Source organism: Solea solea, unplaced genomic scaffold (genome assembly GCF_958295425.1).
Source record: "Solea solea unplaced genomic scaffold, fSolSol10.1 scaffold_26, whole genome shotgun sequence".
In the NCBI taxonomy this organism is placed as follows: Eukaryota; Metazoa; Chordata; class Actinopteri; order Pleuronectiformes; family Soleidae; genus Solea; species Solea solea.
In genome coordinates, this window is record NW_026704112.1 from 792501 (window position 1) to 799666 (window position 7166).

At 51.8% G+C, this 7166-nt stretch overlaps 11 non-coding genes across 11 annotated transcripts in view; 8 read left to right on the top strand and 3 right to left on the bottom strand.

The window, feature by feature from the left end:
• Positions 1-15, top strand: part of LOC131452630 (U5 spliceosomal RNA) — a 113-nt gene extending 98 nt beyond the window's left edge. Inside the window, exon 1 of the small nuclear RNA XR_009237403.1 lies at positions 1-15. This exon is cut by the window's left edge and continues 98 nt beyond it. This is a non-coding gene — a small nuclear RNA (U5 spliceosomal RNA).
• Positions 16-194: 179 nt separating this feature from the next.
• On the top strand, positions 195-387 carry LOC131452568 (U2 spliceosomal RNA). The gene has a single exon (XR_009237347.1). It is a non-coding gene; the product is annotated as a U2 spliceosomal RNA (small nuclear RNA).
• A 149-nt stretch (positions 388-536) lies between these two features.
• LOC131452653 (5S ribosomal RNA) lies at positions 537-655 on the bottom strand. The gene has a single exon (XR_009237425.1). It is a non-coding gene; the product is annotated as a 5S ribosomal RNA (ribosomal RNA).
• A 402-nt stretch (positions 656-1057) lies between these two features.
• On the top strand, positions 1058-1221 carry LOC131452511 (U1 spliceosomal RNA). Its single transcript, XR_009237292.1, has one exon. It is a non-coding gene; the product is annotated as a U1 spliceosomal RNA (small nuclear RNA).
• Positions 1222-1849: 628 nt separating this feature from the next.
• On the top strand, positions 1850-1962 carry LOC131452631 (U5 spliceosomal RNA). The gene has a single exon (XR_009237404.1). It is a non-coding gene; the product is annotated as a U5 spliceosomal RNA (small nuclear RNA).
• Positions 1963-2141: 179 nt separating this feature from the next.
• Positions 2142-2334, top strand: LOC131452569 (U2 spliceosomal RNA). The gene has a single exon (XR_009237348.1). It is a non-coding gene; the product is annotated as a U2 spliceosomal RNA (small nuclear RNA).
• Positions 2335-2483: 149 nt separating this feature from the next.
• LOC131452654 (5S ribosomal RNA) lies at positions 2484-2602 on the bottom strand. The gene has a single exon (XR_009237426.1). It is a non-coding gene; the product is annotated as a 5S ribosomal RNA (ribosomal RNA).
• A 402-nt stretch (positions 2603-3004) lies between these two features.
• LOC131452512 (U1 spliceosomal RNA) lies at positions 3005-3168 on the top strand. Its single transcript, XR_009237293.1, has one exon. It is a non-coding gene; the product is annotated as a U1 spliceosomal RNA (small nuclear RNA).
• A 626-nt stretch (positions 3169-3794) lies between these two features.
• Positions 3795-3907, top strand: LOC131452633 (U5 spliceosomal RNA). Its single transcript, XR_009237406.1, has one exon. It is a non-coding gene; the product is annotated as a U5 spliceosomal RNA (small nuclear RNA).
• Positions 3908-4085: 178 nt separating this feature from the next.
• LOC131452570 (U2 spliceosomal RNA) lies at positions 4086-4278 on the top strand. The gene has a single exon (XR_009237349.1). It is a non-coding gene; the product is annotated as a U2 spliceosomal RNA (small nuclear RNA).
• Positions 4279-4427: 149 nt separating this feature from the next.
• Positions 4428-4546, bottom strand: LOC131452662 (5S ribosomal RNA). The gene has a single exon (XR_009237433.1). It is a non-coding gene; the product is annotated as a 5S ribosomal RNA (ribosomal RNA).
• Positions 4547-7166: the final 2620 nt, after the last annotated feature.

Below are 7166 nucleotides of genomic sequence, written 5' to 3' on the forward strand. Positions count from 1 at the left end.
TTTGCTGTATGGCTGCGCCCTTTGAGTGTGTCAAATGTCAAGCAGCTGTCCGTCACGGCTCAGAGGTGCACTTAGATCACCTGGGGGCGGAGGTGATCGGCAGCAGCCTTTGTTATGCGCACTTCAGAAACATGGCACCACAACAAGTAACTTGTGCGCCAAGATCTTGAGTTGGCCCCAGACACTGGCGGGCCATCGCTTCTCGGCCTTTTGGCTAAGATCAAGTGTAGTATCTGTTCTTATCAGTTTAATATCTGATATGTCCTCTATATGGGGATTAAATATTAAATGCATTTTTGAGCATTGGGCGGTGAAACCTGGGGCTTGCTCTCTTCACTCCTTGCATTGACCTGGTATTGCAGTGCCACCAGGAACGGTGCACCGTTCTCTTTTTTTCTGTGAAAACCAAAGCAAGGCTGAAACTGGAAGGACATTAACGTGTGCCCGTGCGTCAACGTGATTGCAAGCCCACGTTTCTTGTAAGGAAGCAGCAGTGTCAAAGCGTGCTGCAGTGTAAAAGTGTGCTGCAGTGTAAAAGCTTACAGCACCTGGTATTCCCAGGCAGTCTCCCATCCAAGTACTAACCAGGCCCGACCCTGCTTAGCTTCCGAGATCAGACGAGATCGGGCGTGCTCAGGGTGGTGTGGCCGTAAGCCGACGGGCAGGTGACACAGACTCCTTTTATAGACCAGGCAAGGCCCCCTGCTCGTGGAGGGGCTCAAAAGTCAGCCTTCCGAACACACTGCACTTGAGCCTTTATCGCCACTACCTGCTACACTCTATTCCAGTATTTGGACGCTACACCGAGATGGGTAAGCTGCTGTTGGTGCCGTCAGGTCCAGTTGTTGCTGAATCTATAGGAAATGACAGCCAGGTATGCCAGTGAAAAGGTCGAGTGTTTCCTCTCCAATGTGTGCTGGAGGTTGAAGTTGAACACAGCACAGCATTAACGAGCACCTGAGTCAAGGCATTGGACTCTGGGACTATCCATTTCCTGCACCGTCGGCCAAAGAGCTGTGTCTGGGAACAGCCACCCAGTGCTGGGCAAGTGCACCTCATACTTACCTGGCAGGGGAGACACCATGATCAAGAAGGTGGTTCACCCAGGGCGAGGCTCAGCCATTGCACTCTGGTTGTGCTGACCCCTGCAAATTCCCCAAACGTGGGAATCTTGACTGCATAATTTTTGCTGGTGGGGTACTGCGTCCGCGCTCTCCCCCGATGACGTAGTTGTAAGCAAAGGTCAGCCGCCCAAAGTTCCGCCTTGTGTGCCCATCTCCAGGCTTCTCACGTGCTCGCAGAGCGACATCCCCAGTCTTTCCAAGTTGCTGGGAATGGGGGATGGTTGTGGCTGTTGTCTTTTAGCTCTAAGGAAATGTCATGCTCCCTTTCCCGGCTCTTTGTAGGAGAACTGGATTGATGGAGATGGATCCATGGCCATCATGCCAAGGGTTAATACTTTGGCGCTTGTTCCGTCCACTCCTGTACATTGACCTGATATTGAAGCGATGCCAGGAGCAGCTCACCATTTCAGAAGCCCGGAGGAGCTGGGAAACGGCCCGGCAGTTTGTACTGCTCGGTGTGACACAGAGCTGCTTTGCTCATGCACTCACATCTACCACTAAACCTTGGAGGTGTGCCACAGCCTCAGCGATTGATAGAAAACTGCAGCACACAACCAACAGTAAGAATGCGCTTCCAAACATGCAGTCAAATGTGGGCGGTTGATTGGCCGGCAAACCGAAAACGTTGAAGAAAGGCTGTCCCAAGGTGGCCGGCCGGGCCGACCGAGACTGTGGTGACTCCGGCGGATAGACTCCTTGGCTGCTCTCAAGGAGAGGGTCTATGTCGACTCTGGTTTTTCTTCAAAATGCACAAGTCTTTCGCCTTTTACTAAAGACTTCCGTGGAGAGGAACGTCCGAGAGTTTAAGTTATTTTTGGTGGGCTTTGCTGTATGGCTGCGCCCTTTGAGTGTGTCAAATGTCAAGCAGCTGTCCGTCACGGCTCAGAGGTGCACTTAGATCACCTGGGGGCGGAGGTGATCGGCAGCAGCCTTTGTTATGCGCACTTCAGAAACATGGCACCACAACAAGTAACTTGTGCGCCAAGATCTTGAGTTGGCCCCAGACACTGGCGGGCCATCGCTTCTCGGCCTTTTGGCTAAGATCAAGTGTAGTATCTGTTCTTATCAGTTTAATATCTGATATGTCCTCTATATGGGGATTAAATATTAAATGCATTTTTGAGCATTGGGCGGTGAAACCTGGGGCTTGCTCTCTTCACTCCTTGCATTGACCTGGTATTGCAGTGCCACCAGGAACGGTGCACCGTTCTCTTTTTTTCTGTGAAAACCAAAGCAAGGCTGAAACTGGAAGGACATTAACGTGTGCCCGTGCGTCAACGTGATTGCAAGCCCACGTTTCTTGTAAGGAAGCAGCAGTGTCAAAGCGTGCTGCAGTGTAAAAGTGTGCTGCAGTGTAAAAGCTTACAGCACCTGGTATTCCCAGGCAGTCTCCCATCCAAGTACTAACCAGGCCCGACCCTGCTTAGCTTCCGAGATCAGACGAGATCGGGCGTGCTCAGGGTGGTGTGGCCGTAAGCCGACGGGCAGGTGACACAGACTCCTTTTATAGACCAGGCAAGGCCCCCTGCTCGTGGAGGGGCTCAAAAGTCAGCCTTCCGAACACACTGCACTTGAGCCTTTATCGCCACTACCTGCTACACTCTATTCCAGTATTTGGACGCTACACCGAGATGGGTAAGCTGCTGTTGGTGCCGTCAGGTCCAGTTGTTGCTGAATCTATAGGAAATGACAGCCAGGTATGCCAGTGAAAAGGTCGAGTGTTTCCTCTCCAATGTGTGCTGGAGGTTGAAGTTGAACACAGCACAGCATTAACGAGCACCTGAGTCAAGGCATTGGACTCTGGGACTATCCATTTCCTGCACCGTCGGCCAAAGAGCTGTGTCTGGGAACAGCCACCCAGTGCTGGGCAAGTGCACCTCATACTTACCTGGCAGGGGAGACACCATGATCAAGAAGGTGGTTCACCCAGGGCGAGGCTCAGCCATTGCACTCTGGTTGTGCTGACCCCTGCAAATTCCCCAAACGTGGGAATCTTGACTGCATAATTTTTGCTGGTGGGGTACTGCGTCCGCGCTCTCCCCCGATGACGTAGTTGTAAGCAAAGGTCAGCCGCCCAAAGTTCCGCCTTGTGTGCCCATCTCCAGGCTTCTCACGTGCTCGCAGAGCGACATCCCCAGTCTTTCCAAGTTGCTGGGAATGGGATGGTTGTGGCTGTTGTCTTTTAGCTCTAAGGAAATGTCATGCTCCCTTTCCCGGCCCTTTGTAGGAGAACTGGATTGATGGAGATGGATCCATGGCCATCATGCCAAGGGTTAATACTTTGGCGCTTGTTCCGTCCACTCCTGTACATTGACCTGATATTGAAGCGATGCCAGGAGCAGCTCACCATTTCAGAAGCCCGGAGGAGCTGGGAAACGGCCCGGCAGTTTGTACTGCTCGGTGTGACACAGAGCTGCTTTGCTCATGCAGTCACATCTACCACTAAACCTTGGAGGTGTGCCACAGCCTCAGCGATTGATAGAAAACTGCAGCACACAACCAACAGTAAGAATGCGCTTCCAAACATGCAGTCAAATGTGGGCGGTTGATTGGCCGGCAAACCAAAAACGTTGAAGAAAGGCTGTCCCAAGGTGGCCGGCCGGGCCGACCGAGACTGTGGTGACTCCGGCGGATAGACTCGTTGGCTGCCCTCAAGGAGAGGGTCTATGTCGACTCTGGTTTTTCTTCAAAATGCACAAGTCTTTCGCCTTTTACTAAAGACTTCCGTGGAGAGGAACGTCCGAGGGTTTAAGTTATTTTTGGTGGGCTTTGCTGTATGGCTGCGCCCTTTGAGTGTGTCAAATGTCAAGCAGCTGTCCGTCACGGCTCAGAGGTGCGCTTAGATCTCCTGGGGGCGGAGGTGATCGGCAGCAGCCTTTGTTATGCGCACTTCAGAAACATGGCACCACAACAAGTAACTTGTGCGCCAAGATCTTGAGTTGGCCCAAGACACTGGCAACCATCGCTTCTCGGCCTTTTGGCTAAGATCAAGTGTAGTATCTGTTCTTATCAGTTTAATATCTGATATGTCCTCTATATGGGGATTAAATATTAAATGCATTTTTGAGCATTGGGCGGTGAAACCTGGGGCTTGCTCTCTTCACTCCTTGCATTGACCTGGTATTGCAGTGCCACCAGGAACGGTGCACCGTTCTCTTTTTTTCTGTGAAAACCAAAGCAAGGCTGAAACTGGAAGGACATTAACGTGTGCCCGTGCGTCAACGTAATTGCAAGCCCACGTTTCTTGTAAGGAAGCAGCAGTGTCAAAGCGTGCTGCAGTGTAAAAGTGTGCTGCAGTGTAAAAGCTTACAGCACCTGGTATTCCCAGGCAGTCTCCCATCCAAGTACGAACCAGGCCCGACCCTGCTTAGCTTCCGAGATCAGACGAGATCGGGCGTGCTCAGGGTGGTGTGGCCGTAAGCCGACGGGCAGGTGACACAGACTCCTTTTATAGACCAGGCAAGGCCCCCTGCTCGTGGAGGGGCTCAAAAGTCAGCCTTCCGAACACACTGCACTTGAGCTTTTATCGCCACTACCTGCTACACTCTATTCCAGTATTTGGAAGCTACACCGAGATGGGCAAGCTGCTATTGGTGCCGTCAGGTCCAGTTGTTGCTGAATCTATAGGAAATGACAGCCAGGTATGCCAGTGAAAAGGTCGAGTGTTTCCTCTCCAATGTGTGCTGGAGGTTGAAGTTGAACACAGCACAGCATTAACGAGCACCTGAGTCAAGGCATTGGACTCTGGGACTATCCATTTCCTGCACCGTCGGCCAAAGAGCTGTGTCTGGGAACAGCCACCCAGTGTAGGGTAGGGTAAGGGTAAGGGTTAGGGTAAGGGTTGGGGGTAGGGTAAGGGTTAGGGTAAGGGTAAGGGTTAGGGTGAGGAAACAGAGTGCCCCACCACCCACGGGGGGCGGCGGAGCAAAGGCACGGTCCATGAAAAGCTCGCCCCGTGTGGGAAGGCCAGGCCCCCACACACACCAACACATCTTGAGGTTCGGGTTAGGGTTAGGGTTAGGGTTAGGGTTAGGGTAAGGGTAAGGGTTAGGGTAAGGAGGGTAAGGGTAGGGTTAGGGTAAGGGTTGGGGTTAGAGGTTATGGAGGGTCCATTTTCTGTGGGTAAGGGTTAGGGTTAGGGTAGGGTTAGGGTAAGGGTAAGGGGTTAGGGTTAGGGTTAGGGTTAGGGTTGGGGTTCGGGTTGGGGTTAGAGGTTATGGAGGGTCCATTTTCTGTGCACAGGCCTACTGATCCGGTATGTGGTGATGGTGATCCAGTCCAGGTCTGCCAGCCGGGAGACCAGGGTTCGATCCCCAGGCAGAGCCCCGGGCAGGAAGAGGGCGCCCACTGTATTCATTTTATTTTATAATTTTTTGGAATAAACCTAATCATTAATTTGAGGAGTACTGGAGTCGAATCTAGGTCGCCGTCAGGTGGGTGGAAGGTAAGTGCTGTGGGTAAGTATAAACAGTATAAAATTTATATTTAAAATTAAAAGAGGGGAAAAGGATCTGTGGAGTGGTGGTGACGTGGCAATAACGCCGGCCTTCATGTGGGCGACCCGGGTTCAACTCCAGTCTCGGCCGCATGGGGCCCCGGGGAGGACGGCATCTCAAGTACAGGGGTGAGTAAACATTGAATAATAAAAGGTATGAGTAAAATAAAAAGCTTAAAATCAATCTAAGTTAAAATAAAAAATGATTAAGAATGTTTAATATAAAATAAATGAGTGGATAAAATGAGTAAGAATTTTAAATACGCTGTAAAATAATTCTTTTAACCTAAAATACGTATAAAATAATTTGGACTTACCAAAAGGGAGGGGGGCTATTGTTTTGGGTTCGATGCCGTCCTGCCTGAGGGAGTCAAAGTTCTGTTAAAACAAGTATGTGTTTAAAACTATGGGGATTCCAGAGCCCCAAACGGCTGTAAAAAGTGGGTCAAGAGGGGACGACCACGCCAGGGGGAGGCAGTGAGATGTGGTCTAATCTGCATTAAGACCCCCTGGCGTGGTGGTCCCCAGCCTGTGGATCCAAATCCTTTCCGCCCTCTTTCTCTGCCCGATGGTCCAGTGGTCGTTATTCTCCAGGCCGGAGATGATGAGATGAGTGGGGGAGTGGTGTTGAAAATGGCTGACCAGTGGAGTCTGAAGTCTGCCTTCCCCAATATTGTACAGGTGCTGCTTTAAACGGGTGAGTATGGAATGTTGTGTTTCGCCTATGTAGTGTTTATTGCAGGTTTTGCAGGTGATGATGTAGATGACGTTTGTGGTGTTGAGAGAGAAATTGCCCAGTGTTGGATGTGCTGTACTGCTGTGTGGATTGTAAATGAATTTTCTGTGTTTGTAGTGGGTGGAGTGTTCTGAATGAAGTTGGGGTATGTGATCGGAGAATTTGGATTGTGTGAGTATGTTTTGTAAGTTCCGGTTTCTCCTGTAAGCTGAGATGGGTCTGTGATTATGAAAAGCTGGTTGCTGCTGTATAATTGAAAAGTTGCTCTTGATGGTCCGGTGGAGTCCTGTGATTCTGTGGGAGAAGGTGGAAATAAAAGGTACCAGTCGTGTCGGGTCAGTCAGGGTGTGGTCGGGTTGTGGTGTGTGGTCAGGGGGGTTCTGTCTGGGGTCCGGGCCGCCTCCAACTCCAACCGGGTTAGGGTTAGGGTTAGGGAGGGGCTTGGGAGCCCCTGGGTTAGGGTTAGGGCTGGGGTAGGGGGAGCCCGCACTGGCCCCGAATCGAACAGAATTCGGTTGGGGGTCAGTGACGGGAGGAGGGGTAGAGAGGTTAGGGTTAGGGGCTGGGTGGGGGAGGGGGTCGGGATACAAACCCCCCTCCCCCGCTTCAGCCCAAGGGTCAGGGTTAGGGTTAGGGTGGGGGAGGGGGTTGGGATAAAGACCCCCCTCCCCCATCCCCGTCCCTGGGTTAAGGTTAGGATTAGGGTGAGGGATGGGGGTGGGATAAGGAGGGGGAAGGGGGTTAGGTTTAGGCGGAGGAGGTGGAGGCAGTCCGGAGCCAGTGACCTGGGGTGGGTGGGTGGAGCGAGCTG